At 38.9% G+C, this 20,117-nt stretch overlaps 1 long non-coding RNA gene across 1 annotated transcript in view; it reads left to right on the top strand.

The window, feature by feature from the left end:
• Positions 1–12,978, top strand: part of LOC118891206 — a 38,003-nt gene extending 25,025 nt beyond the window's left edge. Inside the window, exons 3-4 of the long non-coding RNA XR_005018909.1 lie at positions 10,621–10,685; positions 12,940–12,978. This is a non-coding gene — a long non-coding RNA (uncharacterized LOC118891206). The remainder of the gene's footprint in view (positions 1–10,620; positions 10,686–12,939) is intronic.
• The last annotated feature ends 7,139 nt before the right edge of the window (positions 12,979–20,117 follow it).

Genomic DNA, 20,117 nt, shown 5'->3' with positions numbered 1-20,117 from the left:
ATAGCCACCTTGTGAGACTCTGAGGCAGAACCACCCAGCTAAGCTGCCCCCAGATTCCTTACAATTGTGTGAGGTAATGTTGTTTTATGATGCTGAATTTCAGGGGTTACTTGTTATGCAGCAGTAGATAACTAATACACTGACCCAACTGGATACTTAATCATGAAGCTATAATGCTTGAAACAATTTGGTATGTTATGTCAAGAAATCTACACTTCAGTGGAATAGTATTGGGAGTCTAAAAATAGAATGTGTATATGGGAATTTTGTAAATGATACAGGCATTATTTCAAATCAATTGTGGAAAAGATTAATTAGTAAATAAATTATGTTAGGATAGTTGCCTAGCCATTTAGAACCTTGCCAAAAATAAAGATGATCTCCTGTCTCTGGACAAGGCTTTTATTTTTTATATTATTATTATTATTTTTAATATTTATTTATTTGGTTGTGCTGGGTCTTATTTCAGGCAGGTGGGATCCTTAGTTGCGGCTCGTGGGCTCTTTAGTTGTGGCATGCGAACTCTTAGTTGCAGTATGCAGGTGGGATCTAGTTCCCTGGCCAGGGAGCGAACCTGGGCCCCTTGCATTGGGAGCATGGAGTCTTAACCACTGTGCCACCAGGGAATTCCCTGGACAAGGCTTTTAAATGAAATGAAATGGAAATTTTAGGATACAAAAAAGCAAAAAACATTCAAACATTTTTAAAATTTTTCCTTTATTCTCTAAGACATTTCTAAGCAAAATTTTTGTGTTATTTGCATTGCATTTAGTCTCCTGCCAAAGGTGAGACTATTTCAAGTATTTGTGCAGTCCAGGGCCACCCAAGCTGACATGGCTTGCGTGGTCCTAGAGCTGGACAGCATTTGCTGGACAACCTACAGCCCAACTTCCCGGGCAGTATTGAGTGACAGCTTCAAGGAAGAGGGCAATGGGTTCTAATCCCTTTAATACCCCCACCAAGCAAATACTGTGGGTGCTTGGTGACAGTGTGTACTTAACTCTTATTCCTCACTTGAGGCAGTTTCAACATTGACATTCACACAACTTTGTAGCCTCATTCAAAGTACTTAGGGGCAAGTCTCTCAACTTTCTAATAGAAACATTAAATAGCAAGTAAGCATTAACAAAGAAAGATGTATGACTTCTCATGGACATTCTGCAAAACTGCATGTACTTTTTCCTTATTGATATATATGTATTTACTTTCTTGGAAAGGTCACATAAATCCTGGTAAAAATTACTTCATGATCATAATTTGTTAGCTTCATCTTCTTTCCAGAAGAAAAATGAAAAATATATATACATCATAGTGTTAGAGACTTTGGCTAGAATTTCCCATAACATTAATTTTCTAAAAAAATTTAAATATAGGTTTTTTTTTTTTTTAAATACAGGAAAGCACAAAATGACCCATTACCCACAAAATGGCCCACTACCCAGATAACCAATTGACATTAAAAAAGTAAGGCATGAAAGGAAATTCAAATATTCCAACAACCTTTTAGAAAAACAAGGATACTACAGTTAATATATACTTGGTGATACAATGAATCCCAGTTTTAGAAAATGTGTGTGGTAGAGAATGTATCTTAAAATTGATGAATTATGTTTTCTTTCCAACTTTTTTCCTTTGTATATTTTTTACATAGTTGATATGTAAAATGAATATACATTTTTGCAGCCTGTTCTTTTTTTTTACTTAATATTATCATATAAACATTACCTTAATGTTGTTAAAATTAATTATATTCTTAACATAATTTATTTAATTAAATAAAACTTACTTTAAGCATTCCATTGTAACTAGTTAACCATTTTCCCATTGTTGACACTTAAGTTGTTTTCAGTGTTTGCTTTTATAATTAAGGATTTTACAGATATCATTGTGCATACAGTTTTGTTGACTTTCAGATTATGTCCCCATGATAATATACAGAAGTGAAATTCTTAAGGCTCTTACTACAACACAATATAAAGATGGCTATAGAAAATATAGGGCTAAGCTAGTGATACCTCAACTGAATTTGGGGCCCAACATTTCAGAGTTTTTCTGTTAACATAAATACAGGCAAGCAAAGAAAATAAATATTTAAGAGACTATCAGACTCTTCTGGAATCTACTTTGTTCTAGACACTGTGCTAAGTTCTGTAGAATATGAAGATCAATAAATAAAATTCCTTCTCTTAAGCTTACTATGATTATATTTACTAATATTACATTATTGTAATGTAATAATGTATTATAACCCACAGCCCATTATTCTAATTTAGTTTCATCTTGGTATTTAAAGTTCTTCAGGGTCATATTCCCATTTTGCTGTATGCTTTGGGCCTTTAAGCTACTTTAATATTGGCCTAAGCAAGATGTTTGGAAAGTGAAAAATAATATAATTCATGTCAAATTACAAATGAATCGTTTGGGGTAGATATGATTTTATATAACAGAAAGGCATAAATTACTATGGATTATGCTTCTAATAAATTAACAAAAGGTAACTGCATCAGAATTTTAGTGAACTCTGTACAAAAAATACTTACTTCAGTCACACTTTAAAGGAAATGATATTAGGCAAGAGTTGTGGTGTGGAAGATGATATCCTAAAAATGACTTGAACTTCATGGTAAAAACATAGTCTTCCCATTCAACACAAAGGAGAATTATATGTTCTAATGCTGAAGGGTTCAGAGTGAGGCATTTATGGAATTATGAGTAGGCCATATCAATATGGCATGATATTGTCACACCCATCAGCTGCTGGCTTATCTATCCCTAATATTTCCAGGCCTTGAGCCAATGTATTCATTTAATCCAAATACCAACATTACCCGATAATGGTTCTGATTTTTTTAAAAATTCATTCATTCATTCATTTATTTATTTGACTGTATTGGGTTTTCGTTGCTGTGTGCGGGCTTTCTCTAGTTATGGCGAGCGGGGGCTACTCTTTGTTGCAGTGTGCGGGCTTCTCATTGCAGTGGCTTCTCTTGTTGTGGAGCACGGGCTCTAGGCACACGGGCTTCAGTAGTTGTGGCACTCAGGCTCAGTAGTTGTGTCTCGTGAGCTCTAGAGTGCAGGCTCAGTAGTTGTGGCACATGGGTTTAGTTGCTCCGCGGCATGTGGGATCTGCCCGTGCCAGGGCTCGAACCCCTGTCCCCTGCATTGGCAGGCGGATTCTTAACCACTGTGCCACCAGGGAAGTCCCAATAGTTCTGATTTGATGTAGGAGATATTCCTCTGCTAAGGAAGGTCCCATGATCCTTACAGGATGACAAAAGGCATAAAGAGAAAAAAAAAGAAAAGTTTTGAGTTTTTCTCCTATCGTCAGCACCTAGTTGAGTAGGACCAGATTTTTTTGATTTCCCGCATGATTCTTAGGTTCATCCAATTAAACATGCTGTACCTAGCAGTTTTTCCACAATTTCGGGTGCCCAGTATTCCTGTTGTGGTAGTTTTTTTCATTCTCCAAAGAGTTACTTAGGTCTACTTTTAAAAAAGCAGATTAAACGTGGGTAAAAAGAACATAATTTAGCTAGTAGTTCTTAACCTTTTTTGTGTCGTGGAATCCTTTTAGAATTTGATTTTTTAAAAACCATGAAAATGCACATACATGAAAATGTTACAAAGTTTCATAGAGTTCAAGGATTGCCTTGATCTATGGATGTCACAGGAGTCCATGGTCCCCTGTTGAGAACCGTCATCTAGAGGTTAGAGAGATTGTGTATTAACTATAGCTCTTCCCTGCCCCCCACCCAGATTTTCCTGAACAATACCATAGTTGGTTCTAGATTTGTCTTTGGAGACATACTGATTGAAGAAATCTGCTTTTCAGGTATGATCATTTCTGATAGACTCATAACTAGTTTCTCTGCCTTCAGTGAGGCCACTGAGAAGTTTTACAAGAGAGAAAAAAAATGTGCTTAGATATTTGGAGTGCTCTTTATTCATCACATAAACTCTGTTAAAATCACTCTGTGAGGGACTTCCCTGGTGGTCCAGTGGCTAAGACTCTGTGCTCCCAATGCAGGGGGCCCGGGTTTGATCCCTGGTCAGGGAGCTAGATCCCACGTGCTGCAACTAAGAGTTCACATGCTGCAACTAAAAGTTCACATGCTGCAACTAAAAGATCCCACACGCGGCAACGAAGATTGTGTGGCAACTAAGACCCAGCTCAGCCAAATAAATAAATAAATATTTTTTAAAAATCACTCTGTGAATTAGTTAAATTTTTAAAAAATAGACTTTATTTTTTTACAGCAGTTTCAGATTCACAGCAAAATTGAGCAGAAAAGGCAAGATTTACCATATTCTTCCTTCCTGCCCACCCACAGCCTCCTCCACTATCAACATCCCCCCACCAGAGTGGCACATTTGTTAACAATCATTGAACCTCATTGACGTATAATAATCACCCAGAGTCCACAGCGTGCATTAGCTTTCCCTCTTTAGTGTTGTACGTTCTATAGGTTTGACAAATGTATAATGACGTGTATCCACCATTATAGCATATGGAGTATTGTCACTGCACTAAAAGTCTTTTGTACTCCACCTCTTGGTCCCTCCTTCCACCCTAACCCTGGCAATCACTGATCTTTTTACTATCTCCATAGTTTTGCCTTTTCCAGAATGTCATGTTGTTGGAATCATAGAGTATGTAGCTTTTACAGATTGGCTTTTTTTACTTAGTAACATGTACTTAAGTTTCCTCTGTGTCTTTTCATAGCTCATTTCTTTTTAACACTGAATAATATTCCATTGTCTGAATGTACCACAGATTGGGACTTTCATGGCGGCCCAGTGGTTAAGACTCCACGCTTCCAATGAAGGGGGTGCGGGTTCAATCCCTGGTCAGGGAACAAAGATCCCACATGCCACGTGGCATGGCCAAAAATAAATAACTAAAATGTACCACAGTTTATTGATTTGCCTGCCGAAGGACATTTGATTGCTCCAACTTTTGGCAACTATGAATAAAGCTGCTATAAACATCTGTGTGCACGTTTTTATATACATATAAGTGTTTAAACTCTTTTGAGTAAATACCAGGGAGTGTGATTGCTGGATTATATGGTAAGAGGATGTGTTAATTAACTAGATGGGGAATCCTTTCACAAAGTATACATGTATCAAATCACCACAGTGTATACTTTAAGTATGTTACAATTTTATATGTCAATTATACTTCAATATAAAGCTGATTTTTTTAAGTTTTTTTATTTTTAAGTTTTGTAAGTAACTGTCAAACTGTCTTCCAAAGCAGTTGTACCATTTTGCAATGTGTGAGAGTTCCTGTTGTTCTATGTATTTGCCAGCATTTAGTGTTGTCAGTGTTCTGGATTTCGGCCATTCTGGTAGTTGTGGCGATCTCACTGTTGTTTTAATTTGCATATCCCTGAAGACATATAATGGGATGGCATCTTTTCATATGCTTATTTTCCTTCTGTACATCTTTTTTTTTTTTTTAAAGAGTTTTTTTTTTTTTTTATAGCTACTTTATTTATTTATTTATTTATTTATTTTTCACTGTGTTGGGTCTTCGGTTCGTGCGAGGGCTTTCTCTAGTTACGGCAAGTGGGGGCCACTCTTCATCGCGGTGCGGGGACCGCTCTTCATCGCGGTGCGCGGGCCTTTCACTATCACGGCCCCTCCCGTTGCGGGGCACAGGCTCCAGACGCGCAGGCTCAGTAGTTGTGGCTCACGGGCCCAGCTGCTCCGTGGCATGTGGGATCTTCCCAGACCAGGGCTCGAACCCGTGTCCCCTGCATTAGCAGGCAGATTCTCAACCACTGCGCCACCAGGGAAGCCCCTGTACATCTTTTTTGATGAGGTGTCTGTTAAGGTCTTTGGCCCATTTTTCAGTTGGGTTATTTGTTTTCTTATTGTTGCGTTTTAAGAGTTCTTTGTATATTTTGGGCAACAGTCCTTTATCAGATGTGTCTTTTGCAAATATGTCTGTCTGTGGCTTGTCTTCTCATTCTCTTGACGTTGTCTTCCACAGAGCAGAAGTTTTTAATCTTAATGAAGTCTAGATTATCAATTATCTCTTTCATGGATCATGCCTTTGGTGTATCTAAAAAGTTACCCCTATATCTAAGGTCAACTAGGATTTTTGCCTATGTTATCTTCTAGGAGTTTTATATTTTTGCATTTACATTTAGGCCTGTGATCCATTTTGATTTAGTTTTGGTGAAAGGTATGAGGTCTGTGTCTAGATTCCTTTTTTTTTTTTTTTTTGCATGTGTATGTCCAGTTGTTCCAGTACCATTTGTTGAGAAGACTGTCTTTGCTCTATTATATTACCTTTGCTCCTTCATTGAAGATCAGTTGACTGTATTTATGCGGGTCAGTTTCTGGGCTCTGTACTCTGTTCCCTTGATCTATGTCTTTATTCTTATGCCCATACCACTCTGTTTTGATTACTGTAGCTTTATAGTAAATCCTGAAGTCTGGTGGTATCAGTCTTCCAGTTTTGTTCTTCTCCTTCAATGTTGTGTTGGCTATTCTGGGTCTTTGGCCTCTTCATAGAAACTTTAGAATCAGTTTGTCAACATCTACAAAAGTAACTTCCTGGGATTTTTATTGTGATTGTGTTGAATCTATAGAGCAAGTTGGGAAGAACTGATATCTTGACAATATTGAGTCTTCCTGTCTGTGAACATGGAATATCTCTCCATTTATTTAGCTCTTCTCTGATTTTGTTCATCAGAGTTCTGTATTTTTCCTCGTATAGACCTTGCATATATTTTGTTAGATTTATTCCTCAGTATTAGATTTTTTAAGTGCTAATGTAAATGGTAGTGTGTTTTTCATTTTAGATTCCACTTCTTCATTGCTGGTACATAAGAAAATGATTGGCTTTTGTATATTAACTTTGTATCCTGCAACCCTGCTATAATTGCTTATTAGTTCCAGGATTTTTTTGGTTGATTCTTTCACATTTTCTACACAGACAATTACCTTCTCACCATTAAGTATTTTAGTTGTATTCTGTAGATGTTCTTTATGAAGTTGAGGATATTTCCCTCTATTCCTAGTTTTCTGATAGATTTTATTAGGAATGGGTGTTGGATTTTGTCAAATGTTTTTCCTGCATTTATTGATATGATCATGTGATTTTCTTTAGCCTGTTGATGTGATGGATTACATTAGTTGATTTTTGAATGTTGAACCAATCTTGCATACCTGGGATAAATCCCACTTGGTCATGATGTATAATACTTTTTATACATTATTGGATTTGGTTTGCTAATATTTTGCTAAATATTTTTGCATATATGTTCATGAGAGAGATCAGTCTGTTGTTTCCTTTTCTTATAATGTCTTTGTCTAGTTTTGATATCATGGTAATTCTGGCCTCATAAAATCAGTTAGGAAGTATTTCCTCTGCTTCTGTCTTCTGAAAGCGATTATAGAGAATTGGTGTAATTTTATCCGTATTAAAAGTTTGGAAGAATTCACCAGCAAACTCATCTAGGCACAATGTTTTCAAAATGAAATTTTAAAACAAATTTATTGAAAAGCCAAATCCATATTTTATTTCTATTGAAATAAGCTTATTTCGTTGAAATAAGATGAAATAAAAATTCATTTAGATTAAAAGAAAATTTATTTTCCTTACTAAAGACTGTTTTATTCCTAAATGAACCACCAAATATTTATTTTTGAAAGTTTTCCAGCTCAAGATGAAGTAAGTGTAGTCAGAGAAAAAGCAGAAGAAAACAGTAAATCAGTTGTATCTATTGCCTCTAATTCTGTCTTGAGCATGATGCAGAAGTGTTTAACATATACCTGATAAAAAGGTTAGGATAGAAGAAGGTGTAGGCTCCACAAAGTAACGTAAATAGCAGCAACCAGATGTGGAACAACAGTGGTGGGCTCTTCATTTGAACTTCAATTGTAACTTGTTCCTTTAGGTTCACTTTATAAAGACAAAACTACACTGTTTAACCAGCTCACAGTTTCTCTCTCCCTCTCTCTCTCTCTCTCTCTCTCTCTCTCTCTCTGGTAATTCCCTTCACTGTACATTACAAATGTTTAACAATATACTTAAACCTTCAACTAGTCAAAAGTCAGTTGTGAGATTCGTTGTAATATTTTATAAAATGTATTCCTTCCTCCCACACCTCCCCAAAATTTATTCCTTCAAAGAACTGATAACTCAATACAGTAGGGTCCACAGTGATAACAAATGCTATATTGAAATGACTTTGAACAATTCCAGAGTGCCAGTACCAGAGATCACGCAGAAATGAAATGTGGCGCTTTCAGTACTATCTTCTGGAAAACCAGATAAGTTTTCAAAGTGTGAGCGTTAAAACGGTGGTTGGGGCTTCCCTGGTGGCGCAGTGGTTGAGAATCTGCCTGCCAATGCAGGGGACACGGGTTCGAGCCCTGGTCTGGGAGGATCCCACATGCCGCAGAGCAACTGGGCCCGTGAGCCACAAGTACTGAGCCTGCACATCTGGAGCCTGTGCTCCGCAACAAGAGAGGCCGCGATAGTGAGAGGCCCGCGCACCGCGATGAAGAGTGGCCCCCGCTCACCGCAACTAGGGAAAGCCCTCGCACAGAGACGAAGACCCAACACAGCCAAAAATAAATAAATAAATAAAACAAACAAACAAAAAAAACGGTGGTTGTTTAAACAGGTAGATTATCAATGGCTAATGTATTTAGTCAGAGCCCTGTAGGCAAAAATATTCAAAGATTAAGGTGCCTACGTGCACCTTACAGCTTTTCCTTCAAATATTAAATATAGGAGAAAACCTATTTTTAAACATTCTTTTAGGTATTTTGATGGTTTATGAATTATCTGTAGGAAGCATAGTTGTATAGTTTGATATATGTGTCTACCATGAAATCCAGGTCACGTTTTATATAAAAATTCATTTTGAGCAAAACCAAGTTACTTGAGCTTAGGTCTGTCAAAGTGTTCCTCAGGTGTGCTTTGAGATGCTTTCCTCCATTTTCATGGGGCTCATTCTCAACCTCCATCACAGGAAGAATGCAAAGGCCCTTCAGCAATGCATAAACATTAGGAAAAAACTTGAGGCCAAGCAGGTGGAGGGCTTCATAAGGGGTGGATGGAAGCTCTACCTCTGTCCTTCTGTGTTTCTGCTTGATTCTCCAATTGTGGAGCTGGGCTGAGAGTGTGTCAGGGTTGGCTAAGTCACTTGTGTACACGTCAGCATGCTATTCCTCTGATGTGTTGAATTTGAGCTGTGCTGTGACCGATGGTACCAGAGATAAGCATTTACAGGCTTTGGGGTGTTGTTCTGAGTATATACAGTTGATACTTGAACAGCTTGGGGGTTAGGGGCACCAACATTGCCTGCAGTCGATCTGCACGTAACTTACAGTCAGCTCTCCCTAACCACAGTTCCTCCCTATCCATGGATTTGCCCAACTGTGGATCACGTAGTACTGTGGTATTTATTATTGCAAAAATCCCGTATAAGTGGGCCCGTGCAGTTCAAACCTGTGTTGTTCAGGGGTCAGCTGTATCTTTAAGTTCCCGAGTAATGTGCTCCACTGTTGGAACACTTAGGGATTCTTCAGAGTAAGTCTCAGAGGTTAATTGAGATTCCAGGTTACCTTGCTGAACTCTGTGGAATTTCCCAGGGAGTTTCATTTGAATATCAGGTTTGGTTATCAAACTTATGGCTTCCTCAAACCAATATCCATGGTAAGTTTTAATATTTTCCATCACCTCATTAGTGAATGCAATGCTGCAATCATTCTACTGACTGCAAAGAAAACGTCAAAGATTTGCCCCCTGGAGATTTTCTCCAAAGACTCTTGAAAAAAATAGAACTTTTTAAAGAGGTTAAGATAGGACACTTTAAAGGACAACAGTGACAAAAATGAAATAAAAATCTGTTGATACACTGCAGAGGACAAATGCTCAGCCAGCTAGACGTTTATTCCATCTAAACATAAAGTAAGTGCTTGCAGGAGATCTATTTAAATTTCAAAAGCATCATTCTTGTCTGTCCACTGAGAATGATAAATTTCCTTCAGGTCATTACCCTTTTCATTATTCTGAGAAGAGACAGAAATTACATTGTCAAGTTCTAAAAGAGTCATGGTAATTAATGGATAAAAGAACAACCTTCCTCAGTTGTTCCCAATGCAACAGGTACGCCCCTAACAGGCACTGATTTTGCCAACCACATATGTAAGGCACAGGAAGAACAGAGTGTGTAGACAGCTTAGGGATACTTCCCTACGAGTCTTAAAGCAACAACTTTCATTTTTGAAGAAAATCTACTGGATACAACGTCTGTCTGGCCATGACAGTGCTCCATATTTAGTCCCAGTGTGAAATTACACAACCAGAATTTCTGTATCAACTTGATGAGGAAGGAAGCCTACAAATTCTTCTCTTGAGTATGAAATTCATCAGCAAACCTCACCAGGACGGTCTGGTGTTCTTCCCCAGCTATGTTCACACATCGTCATGATCATGAGTCCCTTACTTCCCTGAGGGTTTCTTCCTGAATGAGGCTCTCACGGATCTCTAGCAGCTGATTCTGCTGTTTGCCAACAGAGTATGTTAACTGTTGTTGTCTCAAAATGCCTTCTCAGGACCTCTTCACCAGAATTTTTCTTGCATTTCTACAGTGCTTGAGAGTTATCAGAAGTCAAGAGAATTTACGGGAGTTCATCAGCCTCATGTCCATCCAGAGGTAGGTTTTGTTTTACATAAGAATTGAAATTTCAATACAAACTACTATGTATAAAATAGTAAACAAGAACATACTGTACAGCACAGGGAAATATAGCCATTATGTTGTAATAACTTTAAATGGAGTATACTCTATAAAAGTGTTGAACCACTATGTTGTACACCTGAAACTAATATAATATTGTAAATCAACTATACTTAAATCTAAAAAAAAAAGTTCTTTTAAGGAAATTTCAAATAAAGGTTTTTAGGTATTGTTTCCATTCTCTTCAAGAGTTAAAGATAAAATGTCTTCATCCAGTTTTTCACCTCCTTCTTCTGCACCGGGGGTCTGAGCATCACTTTGTATCCTTATATTTTTGTTCCTGTTCAGAAGTTTTGTTGATTTTGGTTTTGGTTTTTATGTTTCAGTGTCATGATTTCACCTTCACTCAATTCTTTTGTTTTCTGTCTGTTAGGCAGATTGTTCAGATGACTGGTGAGATAAAAAAGTGTACTATAATGACTATTTCTACAGATCATAGAGGTCTCAAAGTGTTTGGCACATAACCAATAATGTTTTATCTTCTAAGTTTTATATTTTTAAATCTGCTTTGCTATGCTTCCTCACCTGCTCTGCATCTGGCCAGGTCCTCCAGGGAACTTAAAGACCAGCTCTGACTCTTCCTTGTGCAGTGGGGGCCGTGAAGGAGTTAAGCGTCCTCATCTCTCAAGTCTTGCTTCCCCCTTCTTGTCTCCTCAGGGTATCCCACCCTCAGGCAAGGTTGGGGAGGAGAACCAGCCTAACTCTGCCAACCTAGAATTCTATGCCCAAACTATCAATTAAATATGAGAGTAGAAAAAGACTATTTTAGGTATGCAAACATTCCCCCCAAAATTTACCTCTCTTGCATTCTGGGGTAGGCACGCTTCTAAACTGCCCCCCAGTGATTTTGCCTCTGTGTGTGGGCTGGACCTAATGGTTTGCTTCTAATAAATAGAACATGGCAAAAATGATGGATATCACTTCCAAGATTAGGTTACAAAAGACTGACTTGGTCATGCTTGCATTCTCTCTTGCTTGTTCTGATGAAGTTAGTTCATTGTAATTTAAACGTGACTACTAGCATAGTTCATACTACTTAAAGTTTGAAAGCTTTTCCAGTATAGACTAGCATCATAAAATTTGTTTTAGTATTACCTACAAAGTATCTGAAACCACAGCAATGTCAAGCATTGAATGTTCTACACATACAGAAACTCTCTTTCCTGAGATTTTTAGCCTTCCACATGTGCTCTTGCATTTTGTTCATTCAGTGTCTGTTCTAATTATTTATTGCTGCACACCAAACCACTTCCAGACCTAGCAACATAAAAACAAAAGTTTTGTTATCCTAATGGAATTCAGATAGGGCATGGTGGGGACGTTTTATCTCTGCTCCACGGTGTCCAGGGCCTCAGCGGGGAAGACTCAAAGGCTGAGGGGTGATTTGAAAGGCTGGAAACTGGAATCACATGGAGGTTTCCTCACTCCATGCTGGCACCTGGGCTGGGATGACATGAAGGCTGGGCTGGCTGGGGCTGTTGAGAAGAGCACCTATGTGGGGCCTCTCTCTGGTGTGGGCTTCTCCCAGGATGGTGGCCAAGTTCCAAGAGGAACCTTCCTGAGCATGAGTGTTCCAGGAGACCCAGGCGGGAGCTCTGTGGCCTTTTGTGACCTCACTTCAGCATTCGCAGAGCATCACTTCTTCCACACTCTATTGCAGGGGTCAGCAAACAGTGGCCTGATGCCTCATCCATCCTGCCACCTGACTTTGTAAAGAAAGTGTTATTGGAACATAGCCATGTCCGTTCGTTTATGTATCTTCTGTGTCTCCTTTCGTGCTCTGATGCAGAGTTGAGTAGTTGCAACAGAGACCATATGGTCTGCAAAGCCTAAAATATTTACTATGTGGTCCTTTACAGAAAAGGTTTGCTGAGCCCTGCCCTATTGGTTAAAGCAGTCACTAGCTATTCTGTGTCAAGGGGAGGAAACAAACCCCACTCTTGGAGGGGGGGTGTGTCAAAGAAGGTACAGCCATTTAAAAAAAATCACCATGGCACCTGTTTGCCTCTCAGATTTTAATCCTTGTTTGGTTTTTAATTTTGTAAGCTATTTAAAATAGCTCTTCTATTTGTATACTAAAGTTCTGTTAGAGAAAGTTAAAAAGTGAGAGTCAACCATGTTACTTCAACTTTTATTCTTTTTTTCTTTTCTTTGTTTATTTTTTTTTTAGGCCGTGCCATGCAGCATGTGGAATAGTTACCCAACCAGGGATTGAACCCGTGCCCCCTGCATTGGGAGCGCAGAGTCTTAACCACTGAACCAGCAGGGAAGTCCCTCTTTTTTCTTTTTAAACTTGCTTGTGTCAGCTCCTGTGGGTAAATATTTGGCTGGTAATTCTTTCAGAGAAAGGTTAGAAAGGTTAATCCATGTTCACAGAGTTAATATCAGAGATAAGGAAGACCTTTAGTCCTCTCCCACCCCCCCAAAAAAGTGGAAATGGTAAACAGTTGTCCAGACAGTTAAGTCTCCCTTGGTCAAGAAGTTTCAGGTTTTAAAAATTATTAACTACATATTTATGAAAAATTTTTTTACTTAAATATGCTGTATTGGTGCCATTTTAATTAACCCCCCAATTTCCTCATCTGTAGAATGAGGGGGTTGGGTAGTTGGTGGCTCTCAACGCAGGCTGCGTATTCATATCATCAGGATCCCTGGTCCCCATCCTAGATAATTAAATCAGAATGTCTGAGTATAAGCTGAGATTGAGCTCAATAAATACTAGAGGAGAAAGAAATTCATAAACTTTAAAAGATATTATCTCAATATATTTTCTTGAAGTATTTCCTACAACCACAGAGTTCTGTCAAATCATTCCTGGGTGGCGATGATGTGAAACTATTGTAGCTCACAGCTACTCCACGAAAGGTCTGCTTTTACTTCAATTCGCCATATATTCTGAGCCAAACTGGAATGCCCTGGAATTCTTCAAAGGGAAAAGAAATGCTCAGATGAGCAGACCTCTCCCATTGGAATTCTCCTTAACAGCTGACACAAGACTAAACAAGACCTCTTCCCCAAAGGCTTATCTTCTGGGTCTACCCTGAAGGTAAGAGGTCCCTTAGCCACCCTACAGTTTGTAGACAAACTAGAAATCCCCAATCTCCCCACAAGTTCATGACTGGATGCAGGACAAGTACACCAAAGGGATTCCTTATGATAGTGGCTTCTGGAACACACTACTGGAAAGTTAGGCTACCTTGAAAATAGTTAGTGATATTCAGACAGTGTTCCTAGGGATAAATTAGACTAGACCAAAGAACACTGCATTTAGGGTACTTGTGTTCTAGGAATTGAGTGGAAAATTCCCCTGGGGTCCTCATTCCTTTACCTTTGCCTTCCCTAAAGAACCAAAGCACTCGTTAAAACCAGTAAGGAAATGCCTACATACATGGTCAGGATCCAGTACTCTAGAAGGGGCAGTTGAATGACCATATTACATGCCTGATATGCTATATTAGAAGCTTACATTCCTCAGTGTCTGGTGCTCTGGCTTTTGCCAGAAGCTTAACAAAAGACATGTAGACATCCATCACACTCCTTGCAGTGGTAGCAAAGTCACCAGTCATCAAGGCATGGATTTCAGAGAGCAATAGCCTGCAATGCACGGACAAATTAGAAGTGCCGCTGTATGCAAACTAGAACGATAATCAGGATTGGATGTGGGCAGCCACAGATGAAAGAACACCAGCTATTCTGCTCACGAAACAACCCCAGAAGTAGAAGGAGCAAGTTATTTTACTGTGGGAACCTGAATTCGGAGAATTAAGTAGTCAACCATTAGGAAAACCTCAAGTTAACTGAACGGCAGGGATGAGTTTCTATCATTGTGGAAAGTTCCTACAAAAAAAGTTATTGAAAAACCTTCTATACCCAGCAGAGCTCTGGGGACTCTGAGATGTGTTTATAAAAATATCTGAGATTACCTAATGAAAAAGATACATGCTACTTACCATACCCACAAGAATTGTTTCCCGCTGTCCTCAGAGTTTCTGTGGCTGCTATGCCCGAAGTAACCTACATTAACCAGGCAATCTGCAAACAAGATGGCAAAGTAAACAATAAAAATATATTCTCCTTCCTACTTCCATTAATCCCCAGAACTAAATACTGGTATGATATGGGTCAGTTTTCTGGTCTGGACACTAGTTTTGCTTTGGCTTCAGTGAATGCCCCTGGAATTTACTTTATATGGAGTATATTGGGTTGGCCAAAAATTTCTTTTGGGTTTTTCCATAAGAGTTTACGGAAAAACCCAAACAAACTTTTTGGCCAAACCAATACTTCCCAGGTTCTTCCTAAGGTTCCCCAGTGTAAGGATGGCTACTTGAACAAGCACAGGGGAAACTGCTTCATTGCTATTAACACAGAGTTGACTCAGTTTCCCATTTGCAGATTACCGCCCTGAGGTCATTTATGAACTCAACTAATCTCATCATATTGGCTTTTTATCCAACCATAGTAGCTGAATTCATTTTTTTTTTCTAAATTAGTATTTTTATGCCCCTATTGTAATGAAAGCCAAGCCTCTTTGCTCTATAACTATGACAGGAAATTATTAGTCTACAGCAAGCCTTCTAGAGAGTGAAAGAAAGACGGGGGTGTTAACTCATTCTCTAAACTGAGTTCCTTGGAAGAATCAGAAGTCATCCTAGATGCCATCCAGTAGTGGGTGGCAGAGCATTCCCATCAACCAGGAATTTCAGGATAAGAAAGCAGTCTCTGTTACACTGACCTTGCAAACTGACTCTTCATCTTTGCTTGCTGCCTCTGAAATGGCTGCCCCCGGAGGCTTTGCCGTATTGAAACTGATCTATCTGGCAGTGGAAGAGTCCAAATCCAGGATAAAAAGTAGACAAATGGTACAGGAAGAAAATGAGTAGCTTCTACATTCCACTGCACATTGATATCCCATTATAATAAAAATGCTCTTTCTTAACACAGCCTCTCTGACATTTTACCATACTCATCTTTGGGCAGAGTTTACTCTCTTTCTCATTATTTCTAGAAGAATCTTTCTTGTCAGACACTATGGACAGACACTTGGCCCTGAATTCTACTGCTTTTTCCCCAAATTTCCTTGTGTAAGGTATAGCAGTTTTCTCTCGCTGAGTTGTTTGTAGGCCCATAAAATCTTTTTTTAAAAAAATTATTTATTTATTTATTTATGGCTGTGTTGGGTCTTCATTTCTGTGCGAGGGCTTTCTCTAGTTGTGGCAAGCGGGGGCCACTCTTCATCGCGGTGTGCGGGCCTCTCGCTATCGCGGCCTCTCTTGTTGCGGAGCACAGGCTCCAGACGCGCAGGCTCAGTAGTTGTGGCTCACGGGCCCAGTTGCTCCGCGGCATGTGGGATCTTCCCAGACCAGGGCTCGAACCCGTGTCTCCTGCATTGGCAGGCAGATTCTCAACCACTGCGCCACCAGGGAAGCCCGGCCCATAAAATCTTAACGGTTTTCAGAAAATGTGCCATAAAAATAATTTCTAACACAACAAGGAGGCACAGAACCTCTTGGCAGCTGCTGCCAGTGGAGCATCAGCCCATCCCGTAGCCGCTGAGATGCTGTGGATTAGATTTCTCTGAATAAGTTTGTGGCCTGTCAGTAGTTGTTCCAGCATAAGAATAAATGTCTCTCTGGAATAGAAGAATGGGCAGGGAATGAATAACGGTACATTTCTATACGTAGCCTACGCACAGAAGTATACAGTCACATCCATACCGGCTTGTGTTAACAATAAAATGTGGAAGAGAACAATATAATCCCCTCCAATGTAGTACGGAAACCAACGCAGGGTTGGTGCCTAGAAATGAAGACAGATCTACGGGAAATGATAATTTGAATTTTAATTCTTTTCCATGTTTCAGCCCGGGCTGAAGGTGCTAATGAGCACTAAAAGTTCTGTAAATAACTAGAGAGCAAAGAGAAAGAAAAAAGGAAGAGCCACAGACTTAATAGCCAGCCCTTTAGAATTGATAATACATTCCTTTCCTAGTTAATCCACCCCATTCCCAGAGAGTTAGCGATATCACTGGCCCCAACAATATCATATAATAGTTTTCAAATCCATAGTGTAAAGAAGGCCAGCTTCCCTAGCCTGTCAATAAAGGATAGAGTCACTATTCTAATCTCTGACAGTTTCGCATCCCTTAATCTGCGTTTTTCTTAAGTTTTTTTTTCATATAATTGGGATGATGGAAAACCTTTTGGCAGGAGAAACAGAACTTCTCACATCTACTTTCTCTTTCTTAGTAAAGAGCTTGTTCTTTGTGGATTTACCAACCTGGGCCCCGGTAGGGGTCATGTGAGAAAACTTGAGTGAGCACAGTAGGAACTCCCCACTTCCTTTTCCTCCTATTAAACCTCTGGAATATTACAGACAATTTTAGAAATGGGTATATTTCCTTAGGGCCAAAGTGAAGGCCCTGGTGGAAGATTTGTTTCTATACAATGTAAAGCATGAATACTGAATTTATTAAAATGATCAGGAACCAGGAGAATAGAAATGGTGTCAATTCCCTATGCCCTTGCTAAGTAGATGAACACAGGATTAGTAATGGAAGGCATAACAAAAGGATGTTTCTTAAGAATGCGTGTTGTTCTTCGCTAAAATTCAAAGAAGAGGAATAAGGGGGGAAGAGTCAAGAGTTAGATGTTTAGAAGGAATATTTTAAAGCAACAGTTTGGACTTTTGCTCTCACATGATAGGTTTTGGCTTAGATTTGCAAAGTTAGCGTTCCAGAAGTTGTTTTATTTCTACTTAGGTATTAATTAAGCTACCACTAGGTGCCGTTCTCACAGACAGTGGTTAAGAGGGTCAAAGACTGATGGGCTTTTGATTTTTTAAAAGAAATAGTACTCTCATAAAGGACCTAGACATAAATAATTCCTAGAATTCTCCTTAAGTGTAAAGCATTATACACAATTGGAAGCAGTTTCAAAAAATACCTAGGTATAATTAATTTTATCCAATACTAATTTCGATGTTATTGATTATTGCTTATTCTAGTATTATCTTGCTTCATTTTATCTAAGCCTTAAGAAGAACAGAATTTTCAAATTCACCCTGAACTCTTCTTGAATTTGGTCTTCCAAGGGCCCTAGTCACAGTTCTGGGACCTTCAGCAGCTTTGTCAACTACCAAAACCTCTTACTTCTTCCGCTGAGGCTTTATCTTAAGCTTAAGCTGGTGTCTGCTAGTCTTGAGCAAGCTTAGGTGACTTTGCCCAGTGCCCCACATCCCTGAGTACTCAGAGCTGTTTCCTTCCTCAGCTGAAGAAGAGCTAGAGGGAGAACACGCCTTCTTGACTTCCTCTGTGATGGTTAACTCTGTGTGTCAACCTGCCCCAGTTGTTTGGTCAAACACCAGTCTAGATGTTGCTGTGAAGGTATTTTTAGATATGATTAACATTAAATCAGTAGACTTTGAATAAAGCAGTTTACCTTGCATGATGTAAGTAAGCCTCATCTAATCAGTTGAAAGTCTTAAAATCAAAGACTGAGGTTTCCTAAAGCAGAAGGAATTCTCCTCAAGACTGCAATAGAGAAACTCTGCCTGCCTGCCCTAAAGACTGCAGACTCTCTAGTCTCTAAAATTCCATGAGCCAATCCTTAAAATAAGTCTCTCTTCTCTCTTCTCTCTCTGTCTCTCTCTCTCTCTATCCTACTGGTTTTGTATCTCTGGAGAACTCTGACTAATACAACCTTTCTAATAAAGTTATTTCTAGTGAAATAAGTCAGACAGAGAAAGACAAATGCCATATAGTATTACATATTTGGAATCTAAAAAAAATGAACTCGTAGAAACAGAACAGATTGGTGGTTGCCAGAGGTGGGGGATGGAGGGGATGGGTGAAGGGGGTCAAAAGATACAAACTTCCAGTTATAAGAAATAAGTTCTGGGGGTGCAATGTACAGCATGATGACTAGTTAACAATACTATATTGTATATTTGAAAGTTGCTAAGAGAGTAGATCTTAAAATTCTAATCACAAGAAAAAAACATATGACTATATGAGATGATGGATGTTAACTAGACTATTGTAATCGTTTTGCAATGTTTACATAAATCAAGTCAGGTTGGACACCTTAAATTAATACCATGTTATACATCAGTTACACCTCAGTAAAACTTGGGGAAAAAAGAAAGTTATTCCTCTATCTTTGCTTTTAGCATTTTTTTTCTTTGAAACCAGAATTGAGCTTCTAATCTGCATCAGTCACTTGCACTTATTTACAGGCATTTCTTCATGGGTTCTTGGGTTTCTTTAGTAATAGCTCTAACAGGTTTCTATTGTGCAGCTTCTTTTTTTTAAAGAACCTTATCATTCATGTGTCTTTTCTAGGAAAGAACATTTCAAAATTACATTTAACAGAAAGTAAAGTTAAAACATAAATACTAAGTGATTTTTTCATACTCCTTTGTCACAATTTTTTCAGATGGAGCTCTTAAAAATATTTTAAGTCTTTGAGGATGTCTATCAGATAATGTCCCATTTCTTTTTTATCAGAATCACTTATGTATGTTGGATTGTGGGTAGGGAAGAAGAAATGTATTTAAATTAATTTAAGACACTAAAGACTGCAAGGTTGATAGTAAAAATGATGACAGAATACAAATGCCAATTTGCAAAGGAGAAGGCAGAGCTGTTAGTAGTGATAAACTAAGAATCCTGTCAGAATTTCTCCTAATAACCTGGTAGCATACAGAACACTTGGCTACCTTAGGTTCCTTTCTCTTCATCTCCCCTGTTGCCTGAAGCCTCAGTGATGTCCCACCAGAAGAGCAACTTTCCAAGACTGCATGAGTGCCTTCTTCACTGGGGCTTATGTATCTTTACCTGTTTGTGTGGCAAGTAGGTGCTTCTTTGGGTCTTGGAGATAGAAACACATAGAAATATGATTTAGTCCTTAAAGAATAAAGGAACCCACCCAGTTCCCAAGGGAGAGGATAAAGTTCAGAACAATCAGCAACATTTTTTTTGAGTACCCATCACATGCAAAGCACCTCACTCAGGCTCTTGGGAGTGGTACAAAAAAAGTAGAAAACAGATCTCTTATCTTCAAAGAAATTACAGATGGGCTGATTTTCAAAAAAGCAGAAGACATACTTTACTGTTTAAAAACTCCCAGAGGGATTTGAATTCTACATTCTACCCGTGGGAGCATGTTTCCCCACTACTTGGGAATCCTCTCTGTATTGATATGCCCCCAAAGGAGGTGAGGCCAGCTCTGTTTCTCCAATACAAGTGCCCAGCAGCAACTATGGCACCTACGTGCTCTGCAAAGAACTTTTCCAGCACTTGGTGTCTCCAGGGCCACAGAGCTCCCCTTTAGCACTTGGTGGGAAAGTTGA

The sequence above is a fragment of the Balaenoptera musculus genome, chromosome 2 (genome assembly GCF_009873245.2).
Source record: "Balaenoptera musculus isolate JJ_BM4_2016_0621 chromosome 2, mBalMus1.pri.v3, whole genome shotgun sequence".
NCBI lineage: Eukaryota > Metazoa > Chordata > Mammalia > Artiodactyla > Balaenopteridae > Balaenoptera > Balaenoptera musculus.
The sequence above is the reverse complement of the archived record's forward strand: the minus strand, read 5'-3'. Positions and strand labels throughout refer to the sequence as shown.